The sequence below is a fragment of the Pleurodeles waltl genome, chromosome 9 (genome assembly GCF_031143425.1).
Source record: "Pleurodeles waltl isolate 20211129_DDA chromosome 9, aPleWal1.hap1.20221129, whole genome shotgun sequence".
NCBI classification, from domain to species: domain Eukaryota; kingdom Metazoa; phylum Chordata; class Amphibia; order Caudata; family Salamandridae; genus Pleurodeles; species Pleurodeles waltl.
In genome coordinates this window covers 182,817,970-182,844,237 of record NC_090448.1, presented here as the reverse complement: position 1 = coordinate 182,844,237, position 26,268 = coordinate 182,817,970, and positions in this window count along the sequence as shown.

Genomic DNA, 26,268 nt, shown 5'->3' with positions numbered 1-26,268 from the left:
CTCGCATGCACTGCACAGCCCCCTTTTACACAGAACGTGGTATCAGCGCGACAGCCGTGGGCACTAAAACATCAGCTGGGTCATGTTATGTTTATTCGGTGATACCGTAAGCAGTAGGCGTAGCTAGATCATATCTATCCCAAGAGATATCCCCTAAAACAGCCAAATGCCTCCTCCATCTGTATCTGTGTAGAATTAGGGCTACAATGCAACCTACTAGAGTAGAGTCCCATAAGACAGTAGTAAATTTGACCCATTATGAGACCAGTCATACAGCACTATACCTTCTCACTGAGCCTAGCGACCTCAAAACTGAGCTAGATAGGATACGCAGGAAGGGGGCTATAGGGTAGGACTCCCTTTGGCCCAGGGATTTTCACAAGAAGAGATTCTGAACAGATGAACAGTACTGAGCTTGGCCTTAATACCATTCGCCTCTTGGTGATGCAACATTGGTATGTTTTGGACTAGATGACCACAATGGAGGATGGAGTGTGTGCCAAGATCGGCGCATGGTGCTGCAACTGTAAAGCTGGCACTGATATGGACAATGGAACTTTGACATTTGCCATCCAAGCATTGCACCAACTGCAGAAACATGCATGAGAAGGGAAGTGTCCCTGAGAAGGAGTTGTTCACAAACTGGCTTTCCTGGCTCCTCCAGTGGCTGACCAGTTTGTGCATGTCATTGTTGCCTGTTTTCGACATGTTACTGTTTTTGTATGGTTTCCTATAGTTGGGGGTTTCCTGCCATAAAAACACAGTCCCAAAATTGGGTACAGTACAAGTAATGAGGGAGGTGGAACAACAACTGTGGCATATGGGCTTGATGGTGTAGTTGAAAATCCAACCAGAGGGGTAACATTAACATTGGTGTTGACATCAGATTAATCAATACGATAACAAAACTACCTTATACCCAAAAGATACATTTTCACCTGAAGTCACATTACCCCTGTTGTATCCCTCATCATGAACTCTTGGTCAACCCCAGCACCTAGGTACGTGGTCAGACAAGCTCTGCAGCCTAGGCCTTAAGGTTAATGATTGACAGGTCACTGGTGGGGTAACGTTTAGCCAACTGTCAAACACACAAGCTCAGATCAGACCCTACAGATATGTAGCAACACTACAACGGTCCCCAGAGATTGGCCCCAGCAATGCACAAAATGCAAGAGGGACCATGCATTACTAAAATACCATAATGTTAGCTGCCATAAATAGTAAGGTACACTCAGGAGATGGCACACGCAGCGCACGCAGCAACCACACGTCCCTCAGGCCAGATATCTGGACACGCACTAAGTGGCCCACATAGTGTCCACACCAGTTTAAGGCGTACCTGCATTCCCTATCTGGACAATTGTATCTGTGACTTCTTGTCATTACTCTGCATATTTCACAAGGAAAATAATGTTTATGTGTTTATTGTGTTTAGAGACGTATAAAACATGGGTAATTTCAATGTTCTATGAGAGATTGTCTCCAGACCCCGGTGCTGTAACTGCTCTCCCGGCTGTAAAGTTTAATTAACTGAACAGTTTCCTGTTTTGCCAGATGCTTCTAGTATTTTAAGGAAAAATCTCATTTGAGCAACACAACATTGGGGGATGCAGGTGGAGCCCCAGGGGCCCCTGCAGGCATAGCCAGCTCCCAGCATGCTGCAATCTGCTGATATCTTGAGAATACAAGTCTGCTCCCAGCTGGTGGGAGCATTTTTAAAGCTCCTGCCTGCTGGGAGTAGACTTTGGGCCTGATTCTGACCCCGGCGGAGGGTCGGCGGGAGCACCGCCAACAGGCTGGCGGTGCCCCGCAGGGCATTCTGACCGCGGCGGTGTTGCCGCGGTCAGAAGTGGAAAACCAGCGGTCTGCCGCCGGTTTTCTGCTGCCCATTAGAATCCTCCATGGCGGCGCAGCTCGCTGCGCCGCCATGGAGGATTCTGACAACCCATGCCGCCATCCTGTTCCTGGCGGTTCTCCCGCCAGGAACAGGATGGCGGTATGGGTTGTCGTGGGGCCCCCGTAAGAGGGCCCCACAAAGAATTTCACTGTCTGCATTGCAGACAGTGAAATTCGCGACGGGTGCCACTGCACCCGTCGCACCTTCCCACTCCGCCGGCTCAATTCTGAGCCGGCGTCCTCGTGGGAAGGGAGTTTTACACTGGGCTGGCGGGCGGCCTTTTGGCGGTCGCCCGCCAACCCAGTGTAAAACTAAGAATAGCCGCAGCGTTCTTCCGACCGCGGTGCGGTATTCTGCAGGAAGGAAAACTGGTGGGCGGCCTCCGCCGCCCGCCAGACTTAGAATGAGGGCCTTTGTGTTTGCTCCCGTCTGGCAGAAGCTAACACAAGTTTCTCTGACTGCGTCAGTGCAGGCTGGGAACTGCTGTGACAACGGGTTGGGCTCCCCAAGATACAGCAAGTGAGCCGGCCTCAGGGGATGGGGTTTGCTGAGCTTTTGAAGGCTCGGTAAGGGGGCCACACACCACCCTCCCCTTAATTAATGAATTGTGCCGCAGGAGATGTGATCCCTGGGGCCTTTGGAGGCTTAGGGAGGGGGCTGCCAAGCCCCCCTCTCCTTTTGAGCACTTTTTGGCCAAAGGGCGGGTTCCCCAGTGACTGTAATGCCTCATCCCATAGGAGTCCCAGAGGATTGCAGAACAAGTTGCTGATTTTCTTTGCATGTTGATCGGGGTGGATTGACTAGGTCCTCCCCATGGGGCCTGAGCAGGCATTGTATCCCTACCCTGCCCCTTTATAACACTTTTTTTTTTTACTTCAGGACTGAGGGCTAGGTCCCCGGTCCTCTAATGGCTGCCAGCACCATTTCTCTGTTGTTGCTGACAGCCAATTGGAGTGCTCGCTGACACAGGAATCTCAATCCAGGAGGAGCAAATAGATCCAAGGGAAATAAATGCTCCCTGGGTCAATCAGAATGCTCTATTTTTTAAATGGTGCTTCAAGGGACTCTTGCAGAACCAACTATCCAAATACAGAAACATTCTTGACCCTTAATTTCTAACAAATCACTGAACGGATTCACACCAAATCCCAAAAAGCACAATCTGTAACCAAGATTTAGCTTCCTGCCAAATTTTGTGTAGTTTTGTTCAGCAGCTTTTGCTGGTGCCCTGCCTATGAAGACTATGAAAAATTCATGGGGATTGAGCATTTTGTGACTTCTGTTTTTCTAAGTTCAAACCTTTACATGCGCAACCACGGTAAAAAGAGCACTTTTTGGGAAATTGTTGTGGAGATTCGTTAAGCAGTGCCAAAGTTATAAGCACCACCAGCAGCACAGGACTTAAATGTTTGGAAGTTAATTACTTTTATGTTTATTTATATCAAGGTCTGCAATGTCTGTTTTTTTACGAAGGGTTTTAGACTTTTTTGTAATTTTTATAATACATTTTTCTATTACATTTTGGATTATGTTTGGATTATGTTATTATATTATTAAATAAAACCAACATGGGATTTCTTGCTTGTTTCTTTTATTTTATAAAAGTTAATTTGTAATTTTGCAAATTTAAATTTATTTTGTGATATTGTTTGTTTATGTAAAAATAGTTTCAATCCGATGGTTTTCGATTAAGCTGTAGGCAACAGATCTAAGTCTAGGTCTAGGCCTTTGTATAGTTGTACTTTTTAATTAGCAAATCAAATGTAGTCTGGGTTTGTTTGGAAAGCTTTGGGCTAAGGGTCGTTGCTAAGGATGTCGAATGCAAAAAGTTTGACAGCTATGTTCTTTCTGTATGATTTCTATTTATTGATATATTATTGGGTATTGCCTTTCTAATGCTGTTTGAAAGGAAACATTCTGCCCTATGCCAGTATTATTTTTTCTTGCTTCCTGATCTAGAGAGCTTTAAAATTCATTCCATCATTCTATGTGGAATCTCGCTTGGCATCAATGTCCAGATAGATGTGACGCCCACCCCACATATCATCAATGTTGCAGCTGCCTTATCAGAAAAACTAGAGTCTAGAATATGTCAATCTGCACACTGTGGCACTCACCTTCAGTCCCCAGTGTACATGCTCTGACTTCTAAAACATGGTGAAATTAGCATATTCTACCTCCCAATAAGGCCTTATTATATGGAGCAAGAAATACACTAATGGCATGTGAAAGTTAAACTTCACCTTTGGACGCCAGCACATGTGGAATCATTCCCTAATCTGGCAAAGAACACATGGCTTCAGGTCTGCATGTGTAGGATGACTTCTGCAGCTTTTAAACCCGTAGATGAACCTCTTAAAATAACACATTTAATAGAAAAGAACCCCACATTTAAGAATTATTTAAGTCACTGCTGTGGGAAAGTACCATCTTCCTTGGCATGATACCCCCATTTTTACCTATATGACCCCAGTGCTCATAGTTTATGGCCCAATTTGTGTGTCTGTATATTGCTTGACTGTGTCACTGAGGCTCTGCTAATCAGAACCTCAGTGCTTATGCTCTCTCTGCTTTTAAATGTGTCACTGTAGGCTAGTGACTTCATTTACCAATTTCAATTGGCACACTGGACCCCCTTATAAGTCCCTAGTATATGGTACCTGGGTACCCAGGGCATTGGGGTTCCAAGAGATCCATATGGTCTGCAGCATTTCTTTTGCCACCCATAGGGAGCTCAGACAAACCCTTCCACAGGCCTGCCATTGCAGCCTGCGTGAAATAACTCACATGTTATTTCACAGCCATTTTCACTGCACTTAAGTAAATTATAGGTCACCTATATGTCTAACCTTCAGTTGCTGAAGGGTAGGTGCAAAGCTACTAAGTATGAGGGCACCCTTGCACTAGCAAAGGTGCCCCCACATAGTACAGGGCCATTTACCCGGGGGGACTTTGTGAGTGCGGGGACGCCATTACATGCGTGCACTACATATAGGTCAATACCTATATGTAGCATCACAATGGTAACACGGAATATGGCAATGTTACATGTCTAAGATCATGGAATTGTCACCCCATTCCAAATTTGGTATTGGGGAGCCAATTCCATTCATCCTGGGGGCTCCACTATGGAGCCCCAGCACTGCCAAACCAGCTCTTTGAGGCTTGAACTGCAGCTACAGCTGCTACCACATCACAGACAGGGTTTTGCCCTCATGGGGTCTGAGCAGCTCAGTCCCAGGAAGGCAAAACAAAGCATTTCCTCTCAGAGCAGGGTATTACACCCTCTCCCTTTGGAAATAGGTGTTACAGGCTGGGGAGAGGTAGCCTCCCCCAGCCTCTGGAAATGCTTAGAAGGGCACAGATGGTGCCCTCCTTGCATAAACCCATCTGCACCAGTTCAAGGACCCCTTATCCCCTTCTCTGGCATGAAAGGGACAAAGGAAAGGGGAGTGACCACTCCCCTGACCATCACCACTCTAGGGGTAGTGCCCAGAGCTCCTCCAGTGTGTCCAGACTTCAGCCATCTTGTTTTGCAAGGTGTGGGGGCACTCTGGAGGGCCAGAGGAGGATTGGCCACCTAACCGGGTAAGCACCTATCAGGAGGGGTCTCTGACATCACCTGCTGGCACTGGCCACTCAGAGGCCTCCATTGTGCCCTCACACCTCTAGATTCAAGGTGGCAGAGGTCTGGGACACAATGGAGGAGCTCTGGGCACCACCCCTGGGGTGGTGATGGACAGGGGAGTGATCACTCCCCTTTCCTTTGTCCAGTTTTGTGCCAGAGCAGGGGCTGGGGATCCCTGAACCAGTGTAGACTGGTTTATGCAAGGAGGGCGCCATCTGTGCCCTTCAAAGCATTACCAGAGGCCAGGAGAGGCTACTCCTCTCAGGTCCTTAACACCTATTTCCAAAGGGAGAGGGTGTAACACCCCCTCTCTGAGGAAATCCTTTGTTCTGCCTTCCTGGGACTGGGCATCTTCTAGACCCCAGGAGGGCAGAAGCCTGTCTGTGGGTTGGCAGCAGCGGTAGCTGCAGTGAAAACCAAAGAGAGCTAGTTTGGCAGTATCCATGGTCCATGCTGGAGCCCCAGGGATACATGGGATTGGCAACCCAATACCAGATTTGGCATGGGGGGACAATTCCATGATCATAGACATGTTACATGGCCATATTCTGAGTTACCATTGTGAAGCTACATATAGGTATTGACCTAGATGTAGTGCACTCGTGTAATGGTGTCCCTGCACTCACAAAGTCTGGGGAAATTGCCCTGAACTATGTGGGGGCACCTTGGTTAGTGCCAGGGCGCCCTCACATTTAGTAACTTTGCACCTAACCTTCACTAAGTGAGGGTTAGACATATTGGTGACTTATAAGTTACTTAAGTGATGTGAAAATGGCTGTGAAATAATGTGGACGTTATTTCACTCAGGCTGCAGTGGCAGTCTTGGGTAAGAATTGTCTGAGCTCCCTATGGGTGGCAAAAGAAATGCTACAGCCCATAGGGATCTCTTGGAACCCAATACCCTGGGTACCTAGGTACCATATACTAGGGAATTATAAGGGTGTTCCAGAGTGCCAATCAGAATTGGTGAAAATGGTCACTAGCCTGCAGTGACAATTTTAAAAGCAGAGAGAGCATAAGCACTGAGGTTCTGGTTAGCAGAGCCTCAGTGATACAGTTAGGCACCATACAGGGAACACATTTAGGCCACAAACTATGAGCACTGGGGTCCTGGCTAGCACGATCCCAGTGAGGCAGGCAAAAACAAACTGACACACAAGTAAAAATGGGGGTAACATGCCAGGCAAGATGGTACTTTCCTACACAACCCCCCCAAAATGAGGGACAATAAGGCTAACTTTGCCCAGATGAGTCTTCATTGTCTAAGTGGAAATATCTGGAGAGTCCATCTGCATTGGAGTGGTTAATCCCAGGTCTATGTTCCATTGTATAGTCCATTCCCTGTAGGGCGATGGACCACCTCCAAAATTTAGGGTTTTCACCTTTCATTTGTTTAAGCCATAACAGAGGTTTGTGGTCTGTCTGAACAATAAAGTGAGTACCAAACAGGTATGGTCTCAACTTTTTCAGTGCCCAGACCACAGCAAAGGCGTCCCTCTCTATGGCAGACCAGCGCTTTTCTCTAGGTGTCAACCTCCTGCTGATAAAAGCAACAGGTTGATCCTGACCCTCAGTGTTAAGGTGTGATAGCACAGCCGCTACCCCCAATTCAGAAGCATCAGTCTAGACTATCAACTTTTTGGAGTAGCAAGGGCTGTTTAGGACAGGTGCAGAGCACATGGCCTGTTTGAGCTCATCAAATGCTTTCTGACAGCTAGCTGTCCACAATACCGTTTTAGGCATCTTCTTACTAGTGAGGTCACTAAGAGGAGCTGCAATGGAGCCATAATTCTTGATGAACCTCCTATAGTACCCTGTGAGGCCTAGAAAGGCTCTCACCTGGGTTTGAGTTGTAGGGGGAGCCCATTCCATAATGTTCTGGACCTTCCCCTGCAGTGGTGCAATCTGTTCCCCACCTACCAGGTGGCCCAGATAAACCACTTTCCCCTGCCCTATCTGGCACTTTGAAGCCTTGATAATGAGGCCTGCCTTTTGCAGGGGGCTCCAAAACTTTCCATAGGTGGACCAGGTGCTCTTCCCAGGTGGAGCTAAAGACAGCTATATCATCTAGATATGCTGCACTAAAAGCTTCCAAACCTTGCAGGACTGTGTTCACCAACCTTTGAAAAGTGGCAGGTGCATTATTCAAACCAAAGGGCATCACAGTGAACTGATAGTGCCCTTCAATGGTGGAAAATGCAGTTTTAGGTTTAGCATCTTCTAATAATTGAATCTGCTAATACCCTGCAGTTAAATCAAAAGTGCTTAGATACTTGACAGAAGCCAGTATATCTATTACCTCATCTGCCCTGGGTATAGGGTGAGCATCTGTCTTTGTTACTTGATTGACACCTCTGTAGTCAACATAAAACTCATTTCTCTTTTACCATCTTTACTGTGAGGTTTTGGGACAAGCACCACTGGGCTAGCCCATGGGCTTTCTGAAGGCTCAATCACTCCTAAGTATAGCATCTTCTGTACCTCCTGTTTAATGCAATCTCTGACATGGTCAGGCTGCCTATAAATCTTACTTTTGATAGGTAAACTGTCTCCAGTATTGATTGTGTGCTCGCACCAAGTAGTTGGACCTGGTATCAGTGAGAAGAGGTCAGAAAATAGGCCTAGGAGATTTATACAGTTGTCCTTCCGCTCAGCAGTAAGGCAATCTGCTAGCACCACTCCCTCCACTAAGCCATCAGCTTCAGTGGTGGAGAAGAGATCAGGGAGAGGGTCACTCTCTTCTTCCTGTCCCTCATCAGTTGCCATGAGCAGGGTTAAGTCAGCCCTGTCATAGTAGGGTTTTAGCCGGTTGACATGGAGCACCCTAAGGGGACTCCGGGCAGTGCCCAGGTCTACCAAGTATGTAACCTCACCCTTTTTCTCAACAATAAGATGGGGTACACTCCATTTGTCCTGGAGTGCTCTTGGGGCCACAGGCTCCAATACCCACACCTTCTGTCCTGGGTGGTACTGGGTCAGGACAGCCTTCCAGTCATGCCATTGCTTCTGGAGCTCTTGGCTGGCCTGAAGGTTTTTCCTGGCCTTTTTCATGTACTCAGCCATTCTGGATCTTAGGGCAAGTACATAGTCCACGATGTCTTGCTTAGGAGGTTTTAAAGGTTGTTCCCAACCCTCCTCTGCAAGTGCAAGGGGACCTCTCACAGGGTGCCCAAAGAGGAGTTCAAAGGGGCTAAAGCCCACTCCTTTTTGGGGTACCTCCCTGTAAGCAAAAAGGAGGCATGGGAACAGGACATCCCATCTCCTTCTGAGTTGTTCAGGGTGTCCCATAATCATACCTTTGAGAGTTTTATTAAACCTCTCAACCAGACCATTTGTTTGTGGATGGTAAGGAGTTGTGAACTTGTAAGTTACACCACACTCCTTCCACATAGCTTTGAGGTATGCAGACATGAAGTTACTAACTCTGTCTAACACCACTTCCTTAGGGAGGCCCACTCTGGAAAAGATTCACAGGAGGGCCTTTGCCACTGCAGGAGCTGTAGTGGTCCTTAACCCCTTCACTGCCAGGCCTTTTGCCCCTCCTGTGCCAGGCCTTTTTTTTGGCTATTTGGGGAAGTTTGCGCTTAGGCCCTCATAACTTTTTGTCCACATAAGCTAGCCAAGCCAGATTTGTGTCCTTGTTTTCCAACATCCTAGGGATTCTAGACGTACCCAGACTTTGTGGGTTCCCCTGAAGGAGGCCAAGAAATTAGCCAAAATACAGTGAAAATTTAGTTTTTTTTAAAAAACAAATGGGAAAAAATGGCTGCAGAAGAAGGCTTGTGGTTTTTCTCCTGAAAATGGCATCAACAAAGGGTTTGTGGTGCTAAAATCACCAGCTTCCCAGCTTTCAGGAACAGGCAGACTTGAATCAGAAAACCCAATTTTTCAACACAAATTTGGCATTTTACTGGACATACCCCATTTGTAAAAAAAATTGTGCTTTCAGCCTCCTTCCAGTCAGTGACAGAAATGGGCATGAAACCAATGCTGGATCCCAGAAACCTAAACATTTCTGAAAAGTAGATAAAATTCTGAATTCAGCAAGGGGTCATTTGTGTAGATCCTACAAGGGTTTCCTACAGAAAAAAAAAACTGAAAAAGAAAAATATTGAAATTGAGGTGAAAAAAACAGCAATTTTTCTCTACGTTTTACTCTGTAACTTTTTCCTGCAATGTCAGATTTTCGAGAGCAATATACCGTTAAGTCTGCTGCACTCCTCTGGTTGCGGGTATATATAGGACTTGTAGGTTCATCAAGAACCCTAGGTACCCAGAGCCAATAAATGAGCTGCACTCTGCAGTGTGTTTTCTTTCTATACCGGGTATACAGCAATTCATTTGCTGAAATATAAAGAGTGAAAAATAGCTATCAAGAAAACCTTTGTGTTTCCAAAATGGGCACATGATAAGGTGTTGAGGAGCACTGATTATTTGCACATCTCTGAATTCCGGGGTGACCATACTAGCATGTGAATTACAGGGCATTTCTCAAATAGATGTCTTTTTTACACACTCTCTTATATTTGGAAGGAAAAAATGTAGAGAAAGACAAGAGGCAATAACACTTGTTTTGCTAATCTATGTTCCCCCAAGTCTCTCGATAAAAATGATACCTCACTTGTGTGGGTAGGCATAGAGCCCGCAACAGGAAACGCCCCAAAACGCAACGTGGACACATCACATTTTTTTTAAGAAAACAGAGGTGTTTTTTGCAAAGTGCCTACCTCTAGATTTTGGCCTCTAGCTCAGCCGGCACCTAGGGAAACCTACCAAACCTGTGCATTTTTGAAAACTAGAGACCTAGGGGAATCCAAGATGGGGTGACTTGTGGGGCTCTGACCAGGTTCTGTTACCCAGAATCTTTTGCAAACCTCAAAATTTGGCTAAAAAACACATTTTCCTCACATTTTGGTGACAGAAAGTTCTCGAATTAGAGAGGAGCCACAAATTTTCTTCCACCCAGCGTTCCCCCAAGTCTCCCGATAAAAATGATACCTCACTTGTGTGGGTAGGCCTATCGCCCGCGACAGGAAATGCCCCAAAACGCAACGTGGACACATCACATTTTTTGAAAGAAAACAGAGGTGTTTTTTGCAAAGTGCCTACCTGTAGATTTTGGCCTCCAGCTCAGCCGGCACCAAGGGAAACCTACCAAACCAATGCATTTATGAAAACTAGAGACCTAGGGGAATCCAAGATGGGGTGACTTGTGGGGCTCTGACCAGGTTCTGTTACCCAGAATCCTTTGCAAACCTCAAAATTTGGCTAAAAAAACACATTTTCCTCACATTTTGGTGACAGAAAGTTCTGGAATCAGAGAGGAACCACAAATTTCCTTCCATCCAGTGTTCCCCTAAGTCTCCCGATAAAAATGATACCTCACTTGTGTGGGTAAGCCTAGCGCCCGCGACAGGAAATGCCCCAAAACACAACGTGCACACATCAAATTTTTTTAAAGAAAACAGAGGTGTTTTTTGCAAAGTGCCTGCCTGTAGATTTTGGCCTCTAGCTCAGCCGGCACCTAGTGAAACCTACCAAACCTGTGCATTTCTGAAACCTAGAGACCTAGGGGAATCCAAGATGGGGTGACTTGTGGGGCTCTGACCAGGTTCTGTTACCCAGAATCCTTTGCAAACCTCAAAATGTGACTAAAAAAACACATTTTCCTCACATTTTGGTGACAGAAAGTTCTGGAATCAGAGAGGAGCCACAAATTTCCTTCCACCCAGCATTCCCCCAAGTCTCCCGATACAAATGATACCTCACTTGTGTGGGTAGGCCTAGCGCCCGCGACAGGAAATGCCCCAAAACACAACGTGCACACATCACATTTTTTTAAAGAAAACAGAGGTGTTTTTTGCAAAGTGCCTACCTGTAGATTTTGGCCTCTAGCTCAGCCGGCATCTAGGGAAACCTACCAAACCAATGCATTTATGAAAACTAGAGACCTAGGGGAATCCAAGATGGGGTGACTTGCGGGGCTCTGACCAGGTTCTGTTACCCAGAATCCTTTGCAAACCTCAAAATTTGGCTAAAAAAACACATTTTCCTCACATTTTGGTGACAGAAAGTTCTGGAATCAGAGAGGAACCACAAATTTCCTTCCATCCAGTGTTCCCCTAAGTCTCCCGATAAAAATGATACCTCACTTGTGTGGGTAAGCCTAGCGCCCGCGACAGGAAATGCCCCAAAACACAACGTGCACACATCAATTTTTTTTAAAGAAAACAGAGGTGTTTTTTGCAAAGTGCCTGCCTGTAGATTTTGGCCTCTAGCTCAGCCGGCACCTAGTGAAACCTACCAAACCTGTGCATTTCTGAAACCTAGAGACCTAGGGGAATCCAAGATGGGTTGACTTGTGGGGCTCTGACCAGGTTCTGTTACCCAGAATCCTTTGCAAACCTCAAAATGTGACTAAAAAAACACATTTTCCTCACATTTTGGTGACAGAAAGTTCTGGAATCAGAGAGGAGCCACAAATTTCCTTCCACCCAGCATTCCCCCAAGTCTCCCGATACAAATGATACCTCACTTATGTGGGTAGGCCTAGCGCCCGCGACAGGAAATGCCCCAAAACGCAACGTGGACACATCACATTTTTTTAAAGGAAACAGAGGTGTTTTTTGCAAAGTGCCTACCTGTAGATTTTGGCCTCTGGCTCAGCCGGCACATAGGGAAACCTACCAAACCTGAGCATTTCTGAAAACTAGAGACCTAGGGGAATCCAAGATGGGGTGACTTGTGGGGCTCTGACCAGGTTCTGTTACCCAGAATCCTTTGCAAACCTCAAAATTTGGCTAAAAACACATTTTCCTCACATTTTGGTGACAGAAAGTTCTGGAATCAGAGAGGAGCCACAAATTTCCTTCCACCCAGCGTTCCCCCAAGTCTCTCGATAAAAATGATACCTCACTTGTGTGGGTAGGCCTAGCGCCCGTGACAGGAAATGCCCCAAAACTCAACGTGGACACATCACAGTTTTTAAAAGAAAACAGAGGTGTTTTTTGCAAAGGGCCTACCTGTAGATTTTGGCCTGTAGCTCAGTCGGCATCTAGGGAAACCTACCAAACCTGTGCATTTCTGCAAACTAGAGACCTAGGGGAATCCAAGATGGGGTGACTTGTGGGGCTCTGACCAGGTTCTGTTACCCAGAATCCTTTGCAAACCTCAAAATTTGGCTAAAAAACACATTTTCCTCACATTTTGGTGACAGAAAGTTCTCGAATTAAAGAGGAGCCACAAATTTTCTTCCACCCAGCGTTCCCCCAAGTCTCCCGATAAAAATGATACCTCACTTGTGTGGGTAGGCCTATCGCCCGCGACAGGAAATGCCCCAAAACACAACGTGGACACATCACATTTTTTGAAAGAAAACAGAGGTGTTTTTTGCAAAGTGCCTACCTGTAGATTTTGGCCTCCAGCTCAGCCGGCACCAAGGGAAACCTACCAAACCAATGCATTTATGAAAACTAGAGACCTAGGGGAATCCAAGATGGGGTGACTTGTGGGGCTCTGACCAGGTTCTGTTACCCAGAATCCTTTGCAAACCTCAAAATTTGGCTAAAAAAACACATTTTCCTCACATTTTGGTGACAGAAAGTTCTGGAATCAGAGAGGAACCACAAATTTCCTTCCATCCAGTGTTCCCCTAAGTCTCCCGATAAAAATGATACCTCACTTGTGTGGGTAGGCCTAGCGCCCGCGACAGGAAATGCCCCAAAACACAACGTGCACACATCACATTTTTTTAAAGAAAACAGAGGTGTTTTTTGCAAAGTGCCTACCTGTAGATTTTGGCCTCTAGCTCAGCCGGCACCTAGGGAAACCTACCAAACCAATGCATTTATGAAAACTAGAGACCTAGGGGAATCCAAGATGGGGTGACTTGTGGGGCTCTGACCAGGTTCTGTTACCCAGAATCCTTTGCAAACCTCAAAATTTGGCTAAAAAAAAACATTTTCCTCACATTTTGGTGACAGAAAGTTCTGGAATCAGAGAGGAACCACAAATTTCCTTCCATGCAGTGTTCCCCTAAGTCTCCCGATAAAAATGATACCTCACTTGTGTGGGTAGGCCTAGCGCCCGCGACAGGAAATGCCCCAAAACACAACGTGCACACATCAATTTTTTTTAAAGAAAACAGAGGTGTTTTTTGCAAAGTGCCTGCCTGTAGATTTTGGCCTCTAGCTCAGCCGGCACCTAGGGAAACCTACCAAACCTGTGCATTTCTGAAACCTAGAGACCTAGGGGAATCCAAGATGGGGTGACTTGTGGGGCTCTGACCAGGTTCTGTTACCCAGAATCCTTTGCAAACCTCAAAATGTGACTAAAAAAACACATTTTCCTCACATTTTGGTGACAGAAAGTTCTGGAATCAGAGAGGAGCCACAAATTTCCTTCCACCCAGCATTCCCCCAAGTCTCCCGATACAAATGATACCTCACTTGTGTGGGTAGGCCTAGCGCCCGCGACAGGAAATGCCCCAAAACGCAACATGGACACATCACATTTTTTTAAAGGAAACAGAGGTGTTTTTTGCAAAGTGCCTACCTGTAGATTTTGGCCTCTGGCTCAGCCGGCACATAGGGAAACCTACCAAACCTGAGCATTTCTGAAAACTAGAGACCTAGGGGAATCCAAGATGGGGTGACTTGTGGGGCTCTGACCAGGTTCTGTTACCCAGAATCCTTTGCAAACCTCAAAATTTGGCTAAAAACACATTTTCCTCACATTTTGGTGACAGAAAGTTCTGGAATCAGAGAGGAGCCACAAATTTCCTTCCACCCAGCGTTCCCCCAAGTCTCTCGATAAAAATGATACCTCACTTGTGTGGGTAGGCCTAGCGCCCGTGACAGGAAATGCCCCAAAACTCAACGTGGACACATCACATTTTTTAAAAGAAAACAGAGGTGTTTTTTGCAAAGGGCCTACCTGTAGATTTTGGCCTGTAGCTCAGCCGGCATCTAGGGAAACCTACCAAACCTGTGCATTTCTGCAAACTAGAGACCTAGGGGAATCCAAGATGGGGTGACTTGTGGGGCTCTGCCCAGGTTCTGTTACCCAGAATCCTTTGCAAACCTCAAAATTTGGCTTTCCACTCATTTCGGTGACAGAAAGTTGTGGAATCTGAGAGGAGCCACAAATTTTCTTCCATCCAGCGTTCCCCCTAGTCTCCCGATAAAAATGGTACCTCACTTGTGTGGGTAGGCCTAGCGCCCATGAAAGGAAATGGCCCAAAACACAACGTGGACACATCACATTTTTTCACAGAAAACAGTGCCTACCTGTGGATTTTGGCCTCTAGCTCAGCCGGCACCTGGGGAAACCTAGCAAACCAGCACATTTTTTAAAACTAGAAACCCAGGGGAATCCAAGATGGGGTGACTTGCGGGGTTCTGACCAGGTTCTGTTACCCAGAATCCTTTGCAAACATCAAAATTTGGCCAAATAAACACTTTTTCCTCTCATTTCAGTGACAGAAAGTTCTGGAATCTGAGAGGAGCCACAAATTTCCTTCCACCCAGCGTTCCCCTAAGTCTCTCGATAAAAATGGTACCTCACTTGTGTGGGTAGGCCTAGCGCCCATGAAAGGAAATGGCCCAAAACACAACGTGGACACAACACATTTTTTCACAGAAAACAGAGGTGTTTTTTGCGAAGGGCCTACCTGTGGATTCTGGCCTCTAGCTCAGCCGGCCCCGGGGGGGGGGCAGAAATGGGCTAAAATAAATTTGCCCCCCCACCCCTACCCTCCTGCCCCCGGGAGCGACCCTTGCCTACGGGGTCGCTCCCACTGCGTGACATTGGCGCCAAAAAAAAAATCCCCGGTGCCTAGTGGTTTCTGCCCCCTTGGTGGCAGATTGACCTAAAATCAGCCATTCTGCCCCCAACAGGGGCAGAAATGGTCTAAATACAATTTGCCCCCAGGGGAGCGACCCTTGCCTAATGGGTCGCTCCCCATCTCTAAAAAAACAAACAAACAAAAAAAAAACACACCCAAAAATAATTTGCCCTGGCGCCTAGAGGTTTCTGCCCCCCCTGGGGACAGATCGGCCTAATAACAATAGGCCGATCTACATCCAGGGGGGGAAGAAATGGCCTAAAATAAATTTGACCCCCCACCCCTCCCCGGGAGCGACGCTTGCCTACGGGGTCACTCCCCCTACGTGACATTGGCGCCAAAAAAAAAATCCCTGGTGCCTAGTGGTTTCTGCCCCCTTGGGGGCAGATTGACCTAAAATCGGCCAATCTGCCCCCAAGGGAGGCAGAAATGGTCTAAATACAATTTGCCCCCTAGAGGAGCGACCCTTGCCTAATGGGTCGCTCCACATCTCTAAAAAAAAACAAGAAAAAAAAAAAAAAACAAGATATGCCCTGGCGCCTAGAGGTTTCTGCCCCTGGGGGGGCAGAAATGGCCTAAAATAAATTTTACCCCCATCCTCCCCCCCCCCGGGAGCGACCCTTGCCTACGGGGTCGCTCCCCCTGCGTGACATTGGCGCCAAAAAAAAATCCCCGGTGACTAGTGGTTTCTGCCCCCTTGGCGGCAGATTGACCTATAATCGGCCAATCTGCCCCCAAGGGGGGCACAAATGGTCTAAATACAATTTGCCCCCTAGAGGAGCGACCCTTGCCTAATGGGTCACTCCCCATCTCTAAAAAAACAAACAAACCCAAAAAATAAACACCCCCCAAAATTTGCCCTGGTTCCTAGAGGTTTCTGCCCACCCTGGGGGCAGATATGGCCTAAAATAAATTTGCCCCCCCAATGATCCCCCGGGACCGACCATTGCCTACGGGGTCGCTCCCCCTGCGTGACATTGGCGCCAAAAAAAAAAATCCCCGGTGCCTAGTGGTTTCTGCCCCCCTTGGGGGCAGATTGGCGTAGCAAAAAATGGCAGAAATGGCCTAAATACAATTTTCCCCTCCAGGGGAGCAACCCTTGTCCAAGGGGTCGCTCCCCATCTGTAAAACAAACAAAAACCAAAAAATCCCCGGTGCCTAGTGGTTTCTGCCCCCCTTGGGGGCAGATTGGCCTAATCAAAATAGGCTGATCTACCCTCCAGGGGGGCAGAAATGGCCTAAAATAATTCCCCCCCCAGGGGAGCGACCCTTGCCTAAGGGGTCGCTCCCCTTGCGTGAAATTCACGAAATAAAAAAAAACTCCCTGGTGTCTAGTGGTTTCTGCCCCCCTTGGGGGCAGATTGGCCTCATCCAAATAGGCCAATCTGCCCCCAAGGGGGGCAGAAATGGACTAAATATAATTTGCCCCCTAGGGGAGCGACCCTTGCCTAAGGGGACGCTCCCCACCAAAAAAAAAAAATAGAAAAAAAAAAAAAGATCCCTGGTGCCCTAGAGGTTTCTACCCCCAGGGGGGGCAGAAAAGGCATTCCTAAAAAATGCCCCCCGCGGGAGCGACCCTTGCCCAAGGGGTCGCTCCCTTATGCCAGTTTCAGAAAAAAAAAACATCCCTGGAGTCTAGTGGCCGTTTCAAAAGCCGGATTGCAAGCAATCCGGCTTTTGAAACGCTTGGAGAGACTTCAAAGGGAAGGAAATAAATTTCCTTCCCTTTGAAGCCTCTCCTTGCCATCCCCCACGTGATCGAAAGAGAAATGCTAAGCATTTCTCTTTCGATCAAGCGCAATGGGGGAGGCCCTGTGACAAATCAGCGTGCGCTCGCGCGCTGACGTCACAGGGGGGGTGGGGAGGGGTCGGGGGTGGAAGGGGAAGGGCTTCCCCTTCCATCCCTGCCTTGGTGGGGTGGGTGGGGAGCACAGTTCCTGTGCCTTGGACGGGGTGACCTCGTCCAAGGCACACTGGAACTGTAGCCTTGGACAAGGTCACCTCATCCAAGGCACAGAACCAGTTAAGGGAATTGCTTCAGGATACCTAGTGGCATGGTCCACTACCACAAGGATAAACCTATTGCCTGAAGCTGTTTGAGGGTCAAAGGGGCCAACTATGTCAACCCCTACCCTTTCAAAGGGCACCCCAACCACAGGAAGTGGAATTAAGGGGGCGTTAGGTGTGCTACCAGTCTTGCCACTGGCTTGGCAGGTCACACAAGAGTGGCAAAACTCTTTAGTGTCCTCTGACATATGAGGCCAATGAAACAATGGAACAAGCCTGTCCCAAGTTTTACTCTGGCCCAAATGCCCAGCCAAAGGAATGTCATGTGCCAAGGTTAGAAGAAACTCCATATACTGCAAAGGGATGACCAATCTCCTGGCAGCTCCAGGTTTAGGGTCCCTAGACTCAGTATACAGAAGGTTGTCTTCCCAATACACCTTATGGCTATCACTGACATCCCCTTTCTGCTGTTTGACAGCTTGCTGTCTCAAACTCTCTACTGTGGGACAGGTTTGCTGTGCCACACTCAGCTCTTCCCTAGCAGGCCCCCTGCACCCAAAAGCACAGCAGTGTCTGCTGGCAGCTCATCTGGTGTAGGTTCTGCACAGGGAGAGGATTCCTCTTCCTCAAAAGGGGAATCTTCTGGAGAGGGAGGGATAGTGGTCAAGGATTTAGCCTTACTACCCCTAGCTTTTGGGAGCACTTGGTCCATTGTTCCAGGATCCAAGTTTCCCTGTCCTTTTTGCTTCTTGGCCTCAGCCCTTGTCAAAGCAAAAATATGCCCAGGAATGCCCAGCATTGCTGCATGATCCTCCAACTCCACTTCAGCCCAAGCTGATGTCTCCAAATCATTGCTTAGTAAGCAATCTTCAGCTAATTCAGTGGCTACCACAACTTTCACTGGACCAGTAACCCCCCCCCCCCCCAGTTGAGATTCACAACAGCCATGTGGTGGCTAAGTGAGTTATTGTGAGCATCAGTCACTTGGTACTGCTGACCAAGTAGGTGTTGATCAGGGTGAACCAGTTTCTCTATAGTGACACCGGCTCCAGTATCCCTGTAGGCCTCAACCTCAACACCATTTATTAGGGAAAGTTGCTTGTACTTACCCATATTAAGGGGATAAGCAACCAAGGTGGCAAAGTCAATACCACCATCAGAGACTAAAACAGCCTCTGTGGTCTCCCTAACAAGACCAACCCCAACTACACTACCAATGGTGAGCCTAGCTACACCCTTAGATTGGCTATTTGTAGTTGACTTCCCACCACCACTGCTATTACTAAGGGCACTAGAGGTTGCAGATGGGCTTGTGGTAGTGGGAGCCTTGGTGTTTTTCTTTGGACAAATAGAATGACTTGCCCAATGGCCTTTACTTTTACATACGTAACACCATGGATTCTTTTGATTGTGGGAAAAAGATTTGGACCCACCACCCCCAGAGGATTTTTATGAACTTTTCTGTTCACTCTTGTTCTGACCCATTTGTCTGCCTTCTTTCCCAATTCTTGGGGAGAGGTCAGATCTGAGTCTACCAAGTACTGGTGGAACAAATCAGACACACAATTGTTCAAAATATGCTCTCTCAGGATTAGATTATACAGCCTTTCATAGTCAGTCACCTTACTGCCATGTAACCAACCTTCCAAGGCCTTCACTGAACAGTCTACAAAGTCTGTCCAGTCTTGGGAGGACTCTTTTCTGGTGTCTGTGAACTTAATCCTGTATTGTTCAGTGATTAAGCCAAATCCATCCAAGAGTGCATCCTTCAAAACTTTGTAATTATTAGCACCACTTTCTCTGACAGTAAGGAGCTTATCCATACTCTTACCAGTGAAAGATAGCCACAAGATAGCAGCCCACTGCCTTTGAGGGTCCAACTGTACCATACAGGCCCTATCAAGTGCAGCAAACCATTTGTTAATGTCATCCCACTCCTTGTAAAGGCGGACAATCTTATGCAGGTTTCTGGAATCTTGTTCTCTCACAGGATTGCTATCAAAACCACTGCTGCTGCCACGGGTGGCATGGCCAACTGCACCAGCATGGCAACACATAATCCAGAGGCTCTGTCGGGGCCTAACAGAATCCTGCTATAATCAACTCCCTCCGTGAACCAGTGACGCAGATCTTGTAAGGGAGGAGCAGGGCCCCGGCGTGAGACGACCAACTGACGCCTGGTGGCCAGGGGGTGCCCGCGAGCGACTTCAGAAAACTGGCCGGGGCATGGGCTGAGATCCGGCCCAGACGGACCCGCGGTGCGTTGGGGCGTCTCGCCGAGCTGCGGATGTGTGACCCCGCCGTGGGGGACAGATTGTGCTCCCGGCGGGTCGCCGGCGTGCCTGAGGCTTCTGGAGCGTTGGGGTGGTCCCCTCGGCCCCCGCTGATCGGTGGACTGTTGCGGCTGCTTGGAGCCGGGGCCTCTGGGGGTTGCCCTAGCCTACCCGAGGCGCGAGCCGGCTGGGGTGGAGCCGGGGGCCCGAGGAGGGGTGCCGGCCCGAGGCAACGGACTGAGGGTGGCTTGGGAGGCCTCTGGAAGAGGACCCTGGGGCACGCTGCGGACCGGCTTGGACGAGGCTGCACTGCGGTGAGGCGCAGCGCTACCGCGCTGCAGAGGACGCCTGCAGTGAAGTTTAGACGGGGGCCTCCGGTGTGTGCCCGATCTGTTGGGGGCCCACAGAGCAGAGATCGGTGCCCCCCCGCCCCACCACGACTGCGGACCGCTGCACTGACAGCGAAGTGGAATGGGGGCTCCTGAGAGCACGACCGGACGGGGATCGTGACCCAGCCTGGGGGAGCGCTCTGGCTAGCGGTAGGCGGTGGGGCCTAACCGGAGGAGGCAGATTGGGCTGTTGGAACTGGGCTGGCCCTGCAGCGCTGCCAGAGAAATGAACGGGGCCCCTCCTGCCCCCCATGGTCAGTGGACTGTCACCCTAGCGGAGGCCCGGGGCGAGGACGGTGGGCAGTGACTCTAGCGCCCTTGGTGGATACCTGCGGCCTGTCCTGGGCTGCTGCGAAGAATTGGAGCGCGCCTCCCGGCTGGAGACGGCGATCGCTGGGCTGTCAGCGCTGCGGTGGACCGTGAATACGTCATGCAGAGGTACATTCTGAACTTCACCGATGCCCCTTTTGGACGGCCCTATGCAGGGGTGCCCGGTTCCTGCTTGATGCCGCCCCAGGGGGTTCCTCTGATACTGACTAGGACACACGAACTTGGAGAGGGCTTCTCGTTGATGGTCATAGCTGGTACCTCTGACTTATTTGTGGCAACGTGACATCATCCAAGGTAAGGCCTCCGGTAGTAGAACATCCCACTGTATATCATCACAGACGTTAGAGCCCCCTATGGATAAAAATGTGAAAATAACACCCGTCCATTAGAAATACGCCGTTGTCATGGTTCTCCTGGGGACAGCCACATAGCATCAACGTGGATGAATAGTGGTGGGCCGAAATCAGACTGAGATCACCGGTCGGGTCGTCCCCAATTAGAGCCCTCACAGAAGAACGTAGTGGTCAGATCTGGGGAACGTCCGGCGGTGAATCTGCAGGCAACTGTGACAGAGCGCTGGGTGGCCCTTTACCCGATTGGCAACTAGAGTACAAAACTGTATGTCCAGAATGACTACCAGGTGCAAGACCAGAGACAAAACCCTGCATCGTAAAACTACCAGGGACAGCAAAAGGGAGAGGATGGAAGACCCTACACAGTCTATGGTACTCGCCACCCTTGATAAGATTCTGGGTGCAATAGAAGACACTAAAACAACTCTGAGACATGACATCAACTAAGTGGCGGTCGAACTGGGACTACTGAGAGCCGACCACCATAAATTGGTGGACAGAGTGAAAGAAACAGAAACAACACTGACGGAACTCACACCGAAACATGATAAACTCACTGCCATGGTCCTACACCTGACTGATCGAGTGCAGCTCCTAGAGCGAAGGGTGGAGGATGCAGAAGGGAGAAATTGCAGAAACAATATACAGGTCGTGGGTCTCCCTGAGGGGGTTGAAAGACCAAATATGGTGGAGTTCCTTGAGGAATGGCAGCGCACGGTCGTAGCCCCAGAGCTCCTTTCACTTTTTTTCTCCCTGGAGCGAGCGCATCGAGTCCCTTCACGACGTTGGCGCCGGGAAGGCCAACGAGGGTGGTGATAGCAAAACTAATGCACTACAGAGATAGAGATACCCTACTCCAGAGGGCCAGAGAGGCTGGGCCATTCAAAGTCGAGAATAGTGCAGTGACACTGTTTCCTGATTTCACTATGGAAGTACAGATGAAGCGGGCTTCATACATGGCAGTGAAGAGGGCACACCGGGAGGCAGGGAAACCATACCCTCTTCTCTTCCCGGCCAAACTGAAGGTAATCTCGGACGGTAAAACCATGTTCTTCCAAACACCAGAGGAGGCATGGGAATGGCTAGAAGCGAGAGGAATGGCGGAGGGTCCACACAATCAGGACGGGCGCACACGCCGCACAAGCCGAAGAGGTCAGAGGAGACAGCGAAACAGAAACAGATCCCAGGCAAGACCAACCATGGCCCAAAAGGAACTGACGAAAAAAGATGCACTGAATGCGGCAGCGTCCGTGTGTGGGGGTACACCATCAGCGAACAACAGTAGTGGAGATTCGTATCGAGCATCTGTGTCCTCTGGGGGGGCTCTGGCTACTCGAGGGAGGTGCCCAGGGTGACTCTGCAGACGGCCGACGAGTTGGGTTAAGTGACTTTATAACCTGGCCTCGAGGTGAGGATTATTATATGGATAAGGCCTCGACGGACACGCATCCACCCCCCCACTAGTTTCTCGGCCACTCGACAAGGATGGCGAGAACTTTATTCAACTTGTTGTTATTGCTATACTGTTGCAATGTTTTATGGGCAACCTACAGTTAGAGAGGGGCCCTGGGGTCAGGGCATTGGGGTTTACATTTGTATGTTTTTTATAGTGACAGAGGTACTGAGAACGTTCTACACAAAACTAAGCAGTGGGAAGGAGGGGGCAAGACTCATGGTGGAATGAAAGGTCTCAGTTCCACTTTAATTAGTCCAAAATGCCTGAATACAACTTTCTGACCTGGAATATCAGGGGAATGGGATCACCCTCTAAAAGGTACAGAGTGTTATCATATTTGAAGCGGTGAGGGGTGCATGTCGCTATGCTACAGGAGACTCACCTTACTGCCACTGAAATAGACAAACTGAGGCGTAGATGGAGAGGACAGGTATTTACCACCAAGTATTCGGCTTACGCTAGGGGAGTGCTGGTGTGGGTGAGAGCGGGAGTCCCCTTTGAGGTTAAAGCTGTCGACATAGACCAAGAGGGTAGGTTTGTAATTGTGGAAGGTAGACTGCATGGAGTCACGATCACCCTGAGCAGTATCTACGCACCTAACCAAGACCAGATACCCTTTATGCAGCGTCTATCGAGCCACCTCACAGGCCAACTGGGGGGGAGCTGCCATTAGCAGGGGACTTTAATAGTGTATTAGATACAGAACTGGACCACTCCACTCCACCACTGGCTGGAGCAGCAACACATAAGATAGCTAAGCACATGGAGGAATGGGTGCGGGGTTGAGGCCTGGGGGATGTGTGGGGCGCGCAGCACCCACAAGACAGGGACTACTCTTATTTCTCAAGCCTGCACCAGTTACACACCAGGATTGATAGGGTGATTTGCTCCGCAACTATAGCACAGAATATGACTCACACTGAGTATTTGGGGTGTACCTTGTCTGACCATAACCCACTACTTTGCACATGGCGAGCATCTAAAGATAGACCCCCTATACCATTATGGAGATTGGGCCCAGCGGCACTGGAGGACCAAGTTTATAGGGAGACACTCCATTCCTATCTTGCAGACCACATTAACACCAATTCAGGTTCTGCATCGTCTAGAGGTGTGGAATGGGAAACGCTAAAGGTTATCAATGTTAAACTGTGATTTTAAAATTTTAAGTAAACTAATGGCCAATAGACTGCTTCGCTATGTCTTCAATCTAATACACGAAGACCAAAACGGATTTATTCCAGCGCGTAGCACCTCCTTGAATCTGAGATGCCTGTTTACCCCATTACATATGCCGCAAGCTGTGAAACCCCACGGGGCGACGATGTTGGCAATAGATTTTGAAAAAGCCTTTGATTCATTAAGATGGGATTTTCTGCACACAGTGATGCTCCGGATGGGGCTGGGTGAAGGCTGGGTGCGTTGGGTGGACCTGCTGTATGCGATTCCTCTTGCGCGAGTGCGGACAGGCAGAACAATCTCTGAGGCCTACCCCGTACATAGGGGAACTAGACAGGGATGTCGTTGTCCCCTCTATTGTTTGCTTTGGCAATCGAGCCACTTGCGGCCCGGTTCCGGACGGAAGGTAGAGGCCGTGGGGTGGAGTGGGGACAGACTGAACACATTATCTCGCTCTACTCAGATGACGTATTAATATACCTGAGAAATGGCGAAACTGAATTGCCTTGGGCCTTGAGTGAGTTGGATGATTTTGGTGTTGTCTCTGGACTTCGCCTGAATAGGGGTAAGACCTTTGTCTTTCCCATGACAGTGGGCGGAGAGCGACCTTCCTCATGCCCTGAGGATGTGGTATGGGCCCGCACACCTTCAAGTACCTCGATGTACAGGTGTTTCATGATTTAAAGGACCTCTGCGAGGGCAATTTGGGTAGAGCATTGCGCTCACTCCGATCCTCGGTGGGATTCTAGAGATCACTCAGATTAACCATATCAGCTAGGATATCCCTATCCAAGATGATCATGCTCCCATGCCTTCTCTACTTTTTTGCTAATCTGCCGGTGTCCGTGCCCTCGGCATGGTTCCATGAATTAAATAAACTTCTCAGGGACCTTGTGTGGGATGGAGGCAACAGGCGCACATCGCTGCCTGGTCTTTCTAGGCCAGTACTCCTGGGGGTCCTGGGTGTACCAAATTTTGAACTCTACTTTCTGGCTTGTCAGCTACAATGGATCGCTAGGTGGTTTGTGGTGGGAGGTCAACTGGGCAGATGTACTGACATGGGGTGCAGGACGGAGATAGGATACTGGCACACATGATTGTTCGAGGAGTGGTATACAGAGAGGAAAGCGTCCTAATGAAGGTTGCGACATTTTGTTGGAAGTGTTGCTAGCAGCAAGTGGGGGTGGGATTAGCTTATTCACCAGCCCTGCCACTATCAGTGGTAGTGCAGGACTCTCCGGATAAATCATTGATGGGCTATGGGCTGGGAATCTGGGTGAGAGCTGGGGTGAAGACTATTGGCAACTTCTTTTAGGATGGCATATTGAGATCATTCACTGACATGACTGAAAAGAACAATGTACCAGGTGGGAGGTTCCTGTTGTATCAATATCTCTCACACCGCATAAAGTTACTTTGGGACACTGTTAATGCGGAACGTGAGGTGCATAAGATCCTGAATCTTCTCCTGACATTGGGTGAAGAGGCCCACTTGATTGCTAAGTTATATAGGGCTCAGGTTGAATGCTCTATGGTCTCCTTACAGACACTAAGGGAACGATGGGAGAAGATGCTAGGTGAAGACTTTCAGGAATCGGCCTGGAAGAGAGCACTAGCATACCCTAAGATGGTATCACGGAACACACGCTTACGCTACATACAATATAATTACTTACACAGGATGTACCTCACCCCACATAGATTAAACATCATTTACGGGGGCAAAACCAGAGCGTGCCCCAGTTGTAATGAACTTGATGCAGACCTAGACCACATGTTATGGCAGTGCCCCGGGATCCAGCACGCCTGGGGAGAGGTCCTGGACGAGCTGGTAGTGCTACTGGGGCTCGGACTGAACCTGACTCCATTGGTGTGCCTGATGGGCCTACACGTCGGAGTAGCTGCTGAGTCAGTGAAGGCTCGATTCTTAGACCTGGCTTTGGAACTCTATAGGAGGCAGATTGCCCTTGGGTGGAGGTCACCTGAAAGCCCTCCTTTAGGGGTCTGGAGAAGGGATGTCACAAGGTGGGCTAAAGCTGAACTGCAGGTGCTGAGACGAGAGGAGTTGAAGGGAATGCACCTGAAACTCATTGCCCCTAACTGGGAGAAAATACTGGACTGGTGGGAACAAAGAGCCTGTGAAAGAGGAACTCTCCCGGAGACAAACTGACGACCTGTAGCCTAGAACAATGGGAGAAGGAGCGCATAATAGAGCAATGACTCTAAATAATGACCGATGAGATGAAACCTGCATCAATCATAGTAGACACAAGAGAGAGAGAGACATACAACACCCTGACACACCAGGCTCTGAAGGTGACTGAGTATGACGATATCGGTACATCGCAAACCACCGGTTGAGACTACACCCCTTAGAATCTGGGAATCGGAAAGGTTAGGAATAACACAGAACTAAATAAATTAACCTCACCAACTCCCCTCCCACACTATGCCGCACAGACACCTCACATCACCATTGTGTAAATAGTTTTACATAGAACTGGACCGATACGTTATATAGTAACTGATTATGGAATACCCAGTGTTTGCATGCTCAAGAGGCATTCTAACCCAAGTGCGACTTATTATCTAGAGATAGATTCTTCAAAACACCTGAATGTAATGATGATTAACATGTATGAGCAAGGAAGCAAACTATGAAAACAGCCTCACAATGTTTGTACGTAAAATGTAAATTTTTAGAAAAAAAAAAAAACACTGCTGCTGCCACCATGGGGAACTAACCCCAACCTCTGCCTTTCCCTCTCTAAATCTAGAGATTCCATGTCTAAGACCAGCTGCTGCTGTTTTAGCTTCAGCCTGGCCTCTTCCAACATCAGCTTTCAGAGTTCCCTTTCCATGTTATCCTCAAGGTGGGAGGCTTGGGAATTCTGAGACACAGAAGAAAT